Genomic DNA, 14,604 nt, shown 5'->3' on the forward strand with positions numbered 1-14,604 from the left:
GTCATTCTTAAATAGCTATCGATTTAATAAGACTTTCTTTAAGGCAATATTCATACAAACAACAATTCACCCTTTCAAGTGTAGACAAATTCTTATAAGGAATACTCATTTGGAAGCTTATAAACCTAACAAGGGGACAATATTTTGTTTTCTAATGAAGAAAAAAAAAGAAGAACATAACTTATGATTTATGTCACTCAATCAAAAGTTACTATTTTAAAATGACTCTCCATTTAAATAAAATTTTCTTTAAGACAAAGTTACAAAAGATAGCATTTTGTATGGCTTAAGTATTGAAACAATACATTTTGTTTCCTATCCAAAGCAAGTCATATAAATTAATATGATCAAATTTATCTATTCTATTTTCTTCAAAAGTCTTTTCATAATTTGCAAAACTCTGTTGTCTTTTGCAATTTTTCTTTTCTATAAACATACGCTTTTGAGTTGTATCTTTAATATAAAATGTATTTCCGAATGATTTGAATTTCAGGTATTCTTATATGGCGTGTTTACTTTGCTTTTTGAGCTAATATTTCTAAACCTTTTGAATGGGTTTGTTGATATAATATATCATAATTATCTTCTCATCATTTTCACTTGTTTAAGAAAAATAATCGCACTCTTGTAAGTATACTTTGATTTTGCTAAAAGTCACATGCTAACATAAATATTATGTTGAAACTTTTTGCTCTAACCAAAAGTCAGTTTAGTGAAGAAATGTCATACATTTAAAAATTACAAATATTAAACAACACTTTTTTGAATAAAATTACTTTAGGAATATGTCAATTCATAGACTAAATTATCTTTATTGCAAGTCTCTAATCATTCTAACTCTTGCATATTAATGTAAGGTGCCAGCCTTAATTATTGAATTACAATTCAAATTAAGAAAGTTTCTAAAGTGTGAAAAAAACAATGGTTAAGAAATATGTTAGAAACCTTGCGGTGGTGATCATGGAAACACTTATCCTTATTCTCCTTGATGTACAACCTAATGATCTTGCCCAACCTTGTTCTACCTGTCCTCACCTCCCATCCTATTTCCTTATTCCTTTGAATATGATCGTCCTTATTCCTTTGTGATCACCAACTTCTGCAATAAATTTGGTCACAACTATTTCTACAGGGCCAAGACAAGCACATTTATTTAAACATAGCCTTTTACTATTTTCCAATTTTTTGGAAATGTCTTTTTATTCAAATGGTGCTTTCAATTCTCGGTTAGGGTGTAGGAGTCCTTTACTATTGATAATAGAAGAAAAAGAAAACTATGTTATTGATTGTACTTCCCTTCATTTGTTTTACTTGGAATTTGTTATCAAAAGCCTTTAAAATACTGGGCTCGTTTGGAAAATCAGGTTTTGTTTCTGAGATCTTTTTTCGAGAACAAAAATTGAAACAAATTTTCTGTTTTTTTTTTTTTTTTTCCAAGAAGCGTTAGGAAACTGTTTCTGAAAACAAAAACAGGTCATAATATGCTTTCTGAGCATGTTGTAGTTCATGAGGACTATGAGACCATGACCTGTAAACCATGAGAGTTTGGCCCTAATCCTCATGCATGATAGAGAACTCACCATTGTTTTTGGAAAGAAAGTGCTACCTTGTCTTCATTTTTGAGAACTAATAAATAAAGAACCTCTTTAGGTGATTTCATTCAATATATTCAAACTTTTAGATGGTACATCTACATATGTTCATATGAACAACAATTGACCCTTTCTGGGTTTAGAGGATTCTTCAATTAATTCCATAGTGACTTAGGAGCTTAGAACCCTAAGTAGTAACAGTTTTTTCATTCTTAGAAAAAAGAAAAAAGAAAAAAACATTTAAGGTATGATATGGGTTACCCTACCAACAGTTGTCATTCTTAAATAGTTATCGATTTAATAAGACTTTCTTTAAGGCAATATTTATATAAACAACAATTCACCCTTTCAAGTATACCTATTTATGAAAAATAATCGCACTCTTGCAAGTACACTTTGATTTTGCTAAAAGTCACATGCTAACATAAATAATATCTTAAAACGTTTTGCTCTAACCAAGAGTCGGTTTAGTGAAGAAAGGTCATACTTTTGAAAATTACAAATATTAAACAACACTTTTTTGAATAAAATTACTTTAGAAATATGTCAATTCGTAGACTAAATTATCTTTATTGCAAGTGTCTAATCATTCTAGCTCTTGCATATTAATGTAAGGTGTAAGCCTTAATTATTGAATTACAATTTAAATTAAGAAAGTTCCTTAAGTGTGAGACAAACAATGGTTAGGAAATGTGTTAGAAACCTTCCGGTGTTGATCATGGAAGTGCTTATCCTAATTGTCCTTGATGTACAAGCCAATGATCTTGCCTCAACCTCATTCTATCCGTCCTCACCACCTATCCTACTTCCTTATTCCTTTGAACTTGATCGAGCAAAAGGAGACATACATGAGTGCCTTACAAATGAAATTGAAGGTTGTAAAAGTTCTAAAACAACATGGCCATCTTCCGACATAAAATACAGCTATTGTATTTTTCGTAGTTTTAAGAAGTGCCTGAACGAATTTCCACGCCACCCAATTATGCGTCCTATCATTAAAGATTGCTTCCTTGTTTGCGCAAAAAAAATTGAAATTGAACAGCGTTATATTGCCGATTTTACTTCGTGTTTATTGAAATGTTATGAAGAGCATGTCAAGAAGCCCTCGGACATCATTTATATGCAGAATCCTTGAGTTCCAGCTTTTGATGTGGTAAGAGTTCTTAATGTTCATCAATATCCATTTTATTGACATAATTGTGTTTCTTTATGACCCCTAAAACTAGAAATGCTCGTTTAGGGATGATGATCGCTTAGCTTAACGAAAAATTGATGAAAATGTAGTTTTTATTAGGGAAATTACTAGTTTAGAAAAGTGTTTCATTTTTGTATCGTGTCATGTTTAGGTAACTGCTTCAATTAGGAAACTATTTGGAAAGAATGAAAGCTCTAAGGGGGCCAACATCTCATGAACTTTAACCTTATATCTCCCTATAAAAGGATGTCAAGGGATTTTTAGAAATCCATAGAAGTCGGCCCCCCTCCAACAAAAAATAAATAAATTAGGTTTCTCCTCTTCCCTCAAACCCAAGTGTTTTTTGAAGAAAAAACTAGGCTATTTCCCCTTGAAATACAAAGAAAAAGACGAAAAAATAATTCACCCCTTCGTCTAACCTTCTTAATCTGAATTTTTAAGGGTTATAGCCAAAATAGGAATCCACCTTTTCACCTAGAAAAACCCTAAAAAAGTACCTCAACAATTAATGACCAAAATCTAGCCAAACAACACTTCACAAGGTGGATTTTAGAGGTTGTTGTCGAACTATTTTAGGGGATTGGTTTTCTTTATTTCTAGCTGAGGTAAGAACCAAAGTCCTTATGCTTTTTTGTAGTTGATTTGAACCACGGACTCTCATAGTGATTTGTGAATTTTAGTTTTTCAAGAAAAAATTATTGTAGGGTAAAAAATGTTGGATGAGTTTCTTGGAGTTTTCCTTGCAAAGAATTCGGCAGCCAACTTAAGGTGATAGTAAGTATATGGATTTCTCAATTTTTTTTTCTTCATGTTTTCTTTGTAGAAATTACATGATCTATGTTGGTACAATTTTCGGTATGGTATGAATTAGCACATCCTTCGATGTTCTTCAAGCTTTCCCCAAGAATCCTACAAAACAAGTAGAGTTAGGAGATCCTTCTGGGGGTCCAACACCAATGCTTAAGTTAGTGTCTAAGAGAAAATATTTTACTCTTACTAACCGAAAAATTAAGTCTGCTTCTGTACCTAGGGTATGAGATGTATTTATATTTTATAGTGTTGATTACTCCATATCTTTAAACTTCTTTATTGGCCTTTGCTCTTCCCCATTAGCTTTCCTGATTTTTTTTTTTTTTATCCAAGGCCTATCTCGGGATGGCCTTGAACTGGCCATAGCCTTTAGGGTCTCTTTTTGATTGATGTATTGCTATACTTTATCCATCAGGTCCTACAGGGTACTCGATTGCTTCCGGGCCAACTTCTTCATCAAAGGTTCTTCAGGTGAAATGCCCTAATAGAAGGCAGTGAAAACCTTATCCTCAGTTGGATCCTCAGCCGTCATCTTCTCCTGATTGAATCGGGCCATAAACTCTTTAAGAGTTTCATTGTTGCACTGATGCTTTCTTAACAAATATCCGGATGGCTTCTTTTGTGTCTGGAAAGCCAGGAATTCCGTCAAGAATATTTGCTCAACTCCTTAAGTTTGTCAACAAAGTTGGGGGCAGTCTCTTGAACCAGTGTCAGGCATTTCCGAAGAGAATGAGTGGAAAGGCCTGGCACGCCACTTCATCGAGTGTCTCGTGAAGGTTTAGGTGAGCCCGTAAATTCTCCAAGTGATCAAGAGGATCCCCATCTCCAACATAACTCGGGATCTATGGGACCTTGAACTTCTCAGGTAGTTGATAGCTCGCTACCCGTCCAATGAAAAGGGTGAGCCGCACCCAATAATAGCTTGTCCACCACTATGGACTTGCTTTTGTTCTTTCTTTCCATTTCCTTATACGTGCACCTTATTTCCAGCTCGGCAACAATTTTGCTCAGATCTCTAGCATCTTCCTGTCGGACCTTTGACGGTTGGCCCTTTTGTTCCTTTATTTTTGATGGTCATCCTTTCGACAATCGCGGTTATTGGCACAGCTGTTACGCTCTTCTTCTTTTTCGTGCTCATCTCGATTCACCTCAGGGTGGGATTGTTTAGAAATTCTTAGTAGCAACTCTTCATTCTGCCGTGTCAAAGCTTCCATCCGATCCTCCAACATGGCTATGTGATCCTGTGCTCCACCGCCTGGGGAAAGGAACGGTGGAGGTTGTGGATTGTTCTGAACTCCTGGATTTAGATTGTGCTAAACAATTTACTCTGGCAAGGACCTCCTTCACCGATTTGCTTAGCTTCCAAAATGCGTGTTCATCACCATGACATATTTATTTTTTTATGAGAAACGAATAATCGTTCCTAAAAACAGTGCCAAACTATTGGTACAGTTTCTGGTTTGGTATGAATCATCATGTCTTTCGATGTTCTTCAAGCTTTTTCCCCAAGAATCCTACAAAACAAGTAGAGTTGGGAGACCTTTCCGGGGGTCTCACTCCAATGCTTAAGTTAGTGTCTGAGAGAAAATAGTCTACTCTTACTAATCGAAAAATTCAATCTGCTTCACCCTGGGTATGAGATGTATTTATAGTGTTGAAATCCCTTAGGATCCACGCCCGGGGATGACTCCTTGTTTCTGACCTTCCTTCCCTGTTATGGAATGCATCTTAGCGTCCTGTCATTCATCTCCACCTACAGGGGAATATTGGCGCCCACATTGCAGGTGATATTCTCAATGCTCTGCATGAGGCATTGTGGCGCCTGTATTTCAGCACCGCAATGGTTGACTAATTGAGTTCCCAGAACATGCTTGTCCCATGCCTTGTTGACTCGGCACCTATCTCCCGAGACAGGACTACCCAGGAGTACTGCTGTCTTGGCTTTACAACCGCCAACTCTCCTTGGGCCGATTCTGACTCGAAGGCCCATGACTTTCTGGATGGGCTGGCTTGAGTGAGATTATTCTCAACAATCTAGAATTAATATATGGACAATTATAAGAGGAAAGTAGAGAGAATTTTTTAGAGGACAAAAATGAGGATTGTTTTGCCGAAAGCTACCAAGACAAGGTACTAGAGTTCAGACTTTTAGCCACCTGTAGATCTTGAAAGAAAAGATAATGCTAAAGAAAATTAAAATAAAAGTGGAATAAAGAGAAATAAAATGATAAAATAGACATGAAGATTTTACATAATTCGGTCTATGACTAACATTCACAGGATAAAACCCTAAAGCTACATTGTTGCTCTTATTCACTCGATGAATTTACAATACAAAAGGTCCCTAATTATTAGGAGTTAGAGAAAATATAAAAAAGAATAGGAGATCAAATCAAATTAGACTTTCATTTAAATATGATTTGATTTGATTACAATCAATTACAATCAATGCTGAAATCAAATCACATAATATAAAATCAAATATTGTAATATATTCTAATAGATCTTACTATTTAACCATTAAAAGACAGATTTTGCTTTTGATCAAAACATAATTTTTAGCAATATAAGTTTTTAAGGGATTAAAAACCTAGAAAATATGCTTGCCCATATAAGGTAAAAAAAAAATGAAGGAAAGAAAAAACACACTTGTTGGAATGTCCAGAATTCCAGAAACAGTGTGCTGATTTGGATGGCATTTTAAGGTTGGTTGTAGATTTGTTTTGGCATAATTTTAGGGGAATTTAGGTTCCTAAAAATACTAAAGAGATGCGTCATTGCAAGGTTTTGTGTTGTACAAAACAGAATGCAAAAATGACACATTCTTAGAATGGTTGTTTAGGTTGTTTTTTATGGTGTAAGGACCTAATTGTTGATTTCTATTTTTTTATCATGTTCTAGGAACGTGAGAGGTTAAGGTAAGTTGGTTTGATTAAACGATTTTTTTTTAATTAAAATGGTTGAATTGTTCTATAGAAAGACTATATTTTGAAACACTTACATTTGGGTGGCTTGTTTTATGCATTATATTTTGTTAAATGAAAATCTAAATTTTATGCAGGGCAATGTGTAGATTAAGCCTATAATTTTATGATGTTATGAAACTAAAATGTTAGTTTTTAGGTTGGATAACTTCAATGTTCAAAATCCAAGATGTAATTTATTATTTCTTCTTGGTTAAATTTGAGTTGTATTTATGAAGTCTTTGAAGATTGTCAAATTGTCTAGTCTACAATCTCGTATGAATTACGTATGGACAAGTTGTCATTGAAGACTTACCAAAAAGATCATTTGCAATCTCGTCTGAAGTAGGTACGAATGAGATACATCCTAAAAACTTCCAGGGAAACTCATTTGCAGTCTCATTTGAAGCTGGTACAAACAAGGAGTTATTGAAAGGCTCATCAAGAAGCTCGACTGCAATCTCATTTGCAATAGGTATGAATGAGGTTCCCATAGAATAACTCATCAGCTATCTTGTATGGACGCATCACACCAAAAATCCATGTTTTGTTTAGTTTACCTATACTCATACGAATAAGCAGTATGCTTAGTCGGACAACGCCCTAAAATCTGCATCAAATCAAATTTTATTATAAGGCTTATGTCTAGGGTTTTTTAATTCTATTTATAAGGACTTCTTAGGCACAAATTTTCCAAGGATTGTAAGTCTAGAATTTAGTGTGCTAAGAGAGAATTATTATTTTTAGAGGCTGCATGTCTCTTCTCTCTTACAATATTTCATTATAAACCCCAACTGTTCATCATCAAGAATTTAAACCTATTGGAGTTTCGATAAAGGATCAAGTAGGAGAATTGTCCAGACATTATGTGGGACTACAGTGGTAATAGACAAGTGAGTTACAAGAGTGTTAATTTTTGAATAGAAACTGTATCCTATCATTGATATTGCAAAAAGCATAGAGCCTTACAAGTTGAAAATAAGGGACAAGACCCCCCATTCTCTAAGCCAGAAGGATCTGACTTAGTAAGACAGCTGCCTAAGCAGAAATACAAATTTTACAAGAATGATATTTGAGTCTCTCTTATATTAACGCTCACTTTCTAAAGAAAAGATACCTAATCTAACAATTAGCCAACAAATATTCCCATAAAATTTGAACCAAACACAAGCAGACTATGTCAGTTTTAAAGGTATTGTAAGTGTGAACTTCTTGTAATTTTCATTCTTCTATAGTTGATTGATTTTCTGGGTTGGCTACCTCGAAGTGGTTTTCTCTATAAGGTTCTTAGACAGTTTCCACTTCGTCACCAAATTTCATGTGTTCTTTATTTATTGCTTTCTTTACATTTGGTGAATGATTGTGTGGTTGATTATTTTTAAATTCTGAGATATTTTTGAATACATCTATTCAACCCCCCATTCTAGGTGTTATTTGGAGTCTAGGACTTATTTTCATAAAAAGATGGCGAAAAGTTTTCATTTTTTATGCAACAATTTTTCTTTGTTATGCAACAATTTTATGAAAGTTATGCATAAAGTTACTCTTTTTATGTTCAATATTTTCAAATTTTAGGCACATGACAAAAGAATGTTACAAAATGAATGTTTATGGATTAAATGAAAGCATGTGAGCATTTTAAAGGTAATTGTAAAACCCTATGGCAAGATAGTTGGACCGTGCATCCAAGTCATATGGGATTCAAGTGGCGTGACAACTAGTGAATGGCTTGAGGAGGTTTAAAATGCAAATGATGAATGAATGCTTACTGCTCATATACGATAAACCTATATTGCTTGCATAATATTCATTTTTCTCCTAAAATGTTTTTATGATTGTTATATTTTGTAAAATTTGATGTTCCTAACAATGGATCGAGGTTACACACTAGTTTAATCAAACTTACTAAGTGTCGACTCACTCCTTTATTTTTCAAACTTCCAGATAGAGTTGAGGCCAATCAAGGATCGGAATTACGGGGCACAAGGTTTTGGCTAAGGTAGATGATCAAGTTAGAAGTAAGGAATAAGCCACTGGCAATTTAGTGTATTGTTTGGTTATGACATTATGTTATAGTTATGTTTTAGTTGAAGTTGTAAACATTATGATTGTGATATATATTTTGGAGTTTTGAAGTTATAATTTATGAAATATTATGCTCTGGTTAAGTTATATGGTATTCAATTTTCTTTGCGCATTAAAGATATAAGATCATTTCCTTATCCTTTATGGGGCTAGGCTGAGTGTGACAGTATTGCATGCTATGGTTTCAAATTCAATTAGAGGCTTCTCAAGGGAGGTGCAAGAGCTAAACTTGCTAGATATATATCAGTTCTCAATTGTCTCCTATATATGTAAAATCATGTTGTTTTAAACTCTGAAATAATATTATGCACTGACTCTAGAATAATATTATGCATGCATGGACAATTTATTACCTCATTTGATATCGTTATATTAAGTAATGTTGATTGGACAATTTTTTCAAGCCTAAATCTGATATCATTTGGGAGTATAATTTTATATTAACATTGTTGTTTTTATTTTATGTTTGGAGATTTTAGAGTGAGTTAATGTGCTAGTTGGGATCTAAAATGATGTGCTTTCGTGTATGTAGAGTAAACTAATTAATATGTGTGTTTTTTTTTAAAAAAAAAAAAAAAATCATGGTTTGGTGTGTTTTAATATGAAAATAAGGCTTCAAAGTTCTTGACCTAGGTGAAAAATAATGTTACTAAACAGTTTTTAAAAGTTCTTTTACATAAAAATAATTCTCTTAGATTGTAAACAAAGAATGTAACATAGCTTGTATTTGAACACTGATACCATATGAACAACTTATGATTTAGCAAGGTGTTTTCACTCTATTTGGAATAATCCTACTCCAAGTCAAATTGGGGTAGTAGTGTCAATTCAGGTCCAATAAGAACTCTTTAAAGAATCTGGTCAACAGTTAACTCCCAGTTGAAAGGAGATATGACTCCAAGAACAAATCAAACTCCAATAACTCTTAGTTTAAGTAAGAATAGTAAACCTAATTCAAGTTTGACTCCACATCTTTGTCTATAAATAGGTTCATACTCCATGACTAAAGGACAAACTAATTATTTTATGCATTGAACATATTTTTCTCTAAGAGACTGACTTAAGCATAAAAATTATTTTGTATTGCGATAGTTTAAAAGAACATTTTTGTCTTTGTTCGTGAAATATTAATGATGAATGAAAACAAATAAACATGCTTTGTTATTTATTTGATGTAATAATAATTTTAAAGATTGCTCTATAAAAAATACTACAACACACTACACATGCTTAAAATTTTTGTTAATCTATTTGAATATGATTTTCTTGAAGTTAATGCCTAATCTGATAATCATATGTTTTCTAATGCACAAATGATATTAAAAACATGTAACACATATGACCATTATGAACATAACTCTTTATACCATGATGACTATAATAATATGCATGTAAAAATTCTTTATATTCCACCCGTAGGCCTGTTGGTATTTTCGAGTTAAATTCGTGTCTAATTAAAACTTAATGCTAGAAAATATATTTTTATCCTTAATGGATTAAATGGAGATGGTGACTGAATGCGTACTGCTTAGGGCTGTAATTGAACGGAGACAAGCCGAGTATCAATGTTTAAGCTCAGTTCATTTAATTTTTTTTAGATCGCGAGTTGAGCTCAAGCTTATCACCGAACCAAATAATCTGTTCAAGTTCTGTTCATTTATTTTTTTTAACGAACTCAAGCTTGTTCATGAACTATTCAATTAATTTAATCATTCCATATATAAAGTAAATGTCGCGATTGTTTTTTTTTTAAAAAAAAAAAAAAAAATTAATACTAATTATTAGTTACTTAATAATGATTAAGATTTATTGTTTGAGTAATTAGAGAAATTAACTCAAATCTTAAATAATCTAATCTCAATTATATATTTACACACACGTTCATATATACACAAATATACACACAAATGGACTTATATCTATATCCAGACTCACAATTACAATAATTCAACTTATATATATTAAGTTACGAAGAACATTTAAAAAAAAAAAAATACTAAACAAGTTCTCGTTACAAAATTAAAAATAATAAAAATGAAGTTATATGAGCTTATACTAGTCAAGTCGAGCTTATATAATCCGAACTTAATTTTATATGAGCCTGATTTTTTTGTTCAAGCTCTATTCATTTAATAAAGAAATTGATCTCGAGCCAAACTAATCCGAAACGAGCCCGAACATGTTCACGAGTAGCTCTACTCGCTTACAGCCTACCTTAGTAATGCTCCTCCTAGAATTTACCCACAAAGGAGACAAAGCAAAGATCATGTATGGAAGACCTTGGCTCTTCGATACATAACTTTTGCCCTTATGGATTACAATGGCTTAATTTTCCCCATCTTCTGGAATTTGGAAAGGTTTCTTTTTGGATTCACATTCATCATTTACCTTAGGACTGTAAGAATCGAGAGGTGGGCAGGTTGATTGGGCTTACTGTGGGGGCGGTGGAGGACATTGATGTGGTTGGGGATGGAGTTGGTTGGAGAAAATTCTTGCGAATTTGGGTGGTGATTGATGTTGATCAACCGCTTTCTAGGGGAAGGATGATTCAATTGAAAGGAAAGGAAATACGGGTGGGTTTTCAATATGAAAAGCTTCCTAGGTTTTGCTTTGGGTGTGGAACTATCAAACACGGGGTTGGAGGATGCAAGCGTGAAGGTTCTCGAAGGAACCACCATTTGTCACGGGTGTATTAGCTTAGTGAGTCTTTGGCCTTAGTAGCTTAGTGGCCTTTGGCCTTGGTAGCTTAGTGGGCAATAGTAGGTTAATAGGCCTTTGGCTTTGGTAGCTTAGTGGGCCTTGAGTTTGTATATATAAGGCCTAAATTCTAATTGTAAAGGCATCTGATTAGTCATTTTGTTTACTGTGGTGAACTTAGAGAATTGCACTTTTGAATGTGCTAGGAGATTGGCCCTCTCGAATGTGGCTGAATTCTGTATTTTTCTGTTTATGAATCAATCCATTTCAATTTCATCATCAATTCATTTCCATTCCAATTTCCTTTTACAAATTCTGTAGATCAAACCCTAAAATACCTACAAAATCAGTAACAAGATAAAATGCTTATTACACCATCTAATCGTAAGGTGAACAAACCAAAATTCAAGGGAGTAGATTTTGAAGTCCCTGAAAAAGATGAAGATGATTCCAATAATCAGATCTCAAGCAAACCAATTTTTCTAGGGCCAAACTTTGATCTTCTGGATGAGGAGGAAGATGCAAACGAGGCAAATTTTGGTGCGGATGAGGCACAACTAAAGGGCCATGGTGGTAGACCTGGCGCGGGGGGGGGGGGGGGGGGGGGGGGAGGTCTTGTGGAGAAACAGGGAGTCGGTAAGACCTATAGAAAGCAGGGAAGCAAATGTGGGTTGTGAGGCTGTGGGGACAGACACAATTTACAGGGCATGAGGGTAAAGAGAGAGATATAACTATAGAAGGGGAGGAGGAAAGCCTTGGTAGGTATAGGGAAAAAGAGCTACACAATGTGGGGATTTTTGGGGTAGATGACTTTATGGAGTTTGTGGGAGATCTGAATTTTTCAGCTGTAGAAAAGTTTTTGGTATATGGAGAGGCGACTGAGTCAAGTGTCCTTGAAAATATAGAAAAAAAAAAAAAAAAAATAGAGGTTGTTGTAGCTCCCACCCATGTGGCAGACAACCAAGGAACTAAGGCTATGGAAGGTAGCATACAACCAAGGAACTGAGGCTATGGAAGGTGAAGACTGCTTTGATTCCAGCAACTGCAGACAAGAAGGTGAGACATCCAAAGAGGGATTGTGGGTGTTGGTCAGTGTGGGGAAAAACAGAAAGAATAAAAAAGCCTCAATAAGTGGAAGAGAAATTAGAGAATGGCCAAAAAAGGGGGAGGAGAGAGAAAAAAAAAAGAAGAAAGAAAAAGCAGTAGTACAGGTATTTTGACAATGAAAAAAAGAAAGACAGGGGAAGGAATGGATATTGAGTTAGCCTTGAAAGAAAGAGGTAAAGGGCTGAATTTGATTGATGAAGCTGAGGAGGATGAAGATGACTATGTTTTGGTGAAGGCTATTTTCCAGCCCCGCTAGCAGCAATGAGTCTACTATGCCGGAACTGCTGAGGCTTGGGAACCCTCAGACGGATTGGGATCTTTGTCGGATGGTAAAGGATAAGAGACTTGTGATGGTTTTCCTCATGGGAACCAAACTGAGATAGAATCAAATGGGCTGGATAAAAAATAAGACTGGCTATAGTAGTATGTTTATGGTGGATTGCGTTGGGAGAAGTGAGGGAAGGGCTCTGATGTGGAATGAAGAAGCTGGTGTAGAAATCCAGAATTAAAGTAGAAGACATATAAATGCAAGGGTTAAAGCAAACGGTGAAGGCATTTGAAGTGGTATTTTGATAATGTCAATAATAAATACCATGAGCAATAATACGAATCATTGAAGGATAGGACTATAGAGAGGGTGTTGAACCTCTAGGCTTGCGTTGGTTTTGTTATCAAGTTTACTAAAATCTACTCTAACTCAACCCAACAGAAAAATGATTCGTTTGTTTTTGCTTTTGAAACTAAATGCTGAAACATAAATTGAAATGCAAATAAATGAGAGTAAAGGATAGAGAATTGATTTCACCACTAACCTCGTAACAATGGCTATTGTATTTAACAAGGAAAAATCATTCTATGCTTGATATGACTCTTTTGTGTGTGTTTGTCAAGCACCCAACGATGTTGTCAAGAATTAAGTATAACCCATCTTCAGTTGGCACGAATCGTCCACCTACCACTAATTTGGGATACGATATGTCTTCCCTAGGCATGGACTGTCAAATTTCTCAATTTAGTTACAAACAATCTAGGAATAAGTGATAAGCGTCAAATGTTGCACATTCAAGCCCCTTAACTTCTATATGTTAATTCTTTAGCATTGTTATTTGTTTGATTTTGTGTTATTTTATTGTTTTCAGATTTTAAATAAAGATACAATTAATTCAATTAATTTTGGGCTTAAAGCACACTTTGAGAAGACCTAGAAGATGTGTTTAAGCTTAAACAATCATAATAGAAGACCTATATGATGTGGTTAAGTTTAATCAAATCAAGTAAATGATTAAATCGGAATTTCTCCACTAAGAGTCAAAATTGGATTGGATTCAAATTTGGATTCTGCACATGTCTCAGTATTTTAATCATAACTTTTGGGTCCAATATCAGATTGCAATAAAATTAGTGGTGTTAGAAAGATAATAAAAAATTCAACAAATACGTCAGAAATATCTTTTCCCTAATTCTGAAGTTTACTATGCCAAAATCATCCCACAATAAAAGACTACAATTCTGGACGAATTTCGAATCCTTTTCCTACTTGGATTGAAGTTTCAATCTCCTACTTGGACAAGAAGACTCAAGAGACGACTTGTCTGAAATTTCCAGAGCTTCTAGGCCTCTCCTAGTCTCTATAAATAGACCCCTAAGCTTCAAGAGAAATTGTGCTGGTGCTTGTACTTGTGCTTAGCTTTAGACAGAAATTCTTCTTTGAGGCTTGACAAGTTGAAAAGGAGAAGAACATGGCAGGAGGCCATCCCAGTACCACTATGAGCAGCTAAATTCCTAATAGGGTGTTGATGTAGCTCTTTCCAAGTAACAATGGTTTAATTGTATTTTAATTTGGAATTTTCTATATGTATGATGGTTGTATAACTGTGAGAATTGATCTTAATATTTATATTCAATCATTATGAATTTCTTATCTTGTCTTAGAAAGTCTTTTATATTGATTGAAATCAATCCTTCATATTTTTTGTGATTATGTGAATGATTGTTATACAACGGTTTTAATTGACATATGATCAAGAGGGTTAGATAGACCATGCTTAGGAAAGACAGATTGTACTACACCTTAGTTTAGTATAATTTAAGTAGACAATTTGTACCAACCGAAGATGGGTTATACTATTCCATTGACTGTGTGTATCTTATTAAA

General features: G+C 34.1%; 1 long non-coding RNA gene across 1 annotated transcript; it reads left to right on the top strand.

Moving 5' to 3' along the window:
• The first annotated feature begins 2,149 nt into the window (after nucleotides 1-2,149).
• Nucleotides 2,150-8,728, top strand: LOC133880080 (uncharacterized). Its single transcript, XR_009902183.1, has 2 exons — nucleotides 2,150-2,745; nucleotides 8,505-8,728. It is a non-coding gene; the product is annotated as an uncharacterized LOC133880080 (long non-coding RNA).
• The last annotated feature ends 5,876 nt before the right edge of the window (nucleotides 8,729-14,604 follow it).

This window comes from Alnus glutinosa, chromosome 10 (genome assembly GCF_958979055.1).
Source record: "Alnus glutinosa chromosome 10, dhAlnGlut1.1, whole genome shotgun sequence".
Classification (NCBI taxonomy): Eukaryota; Viridiplantae; Streptophyta; class Magnoliopsida; order Fagales; family Betulaceae; genus Alnus; species Alnus glutinosa.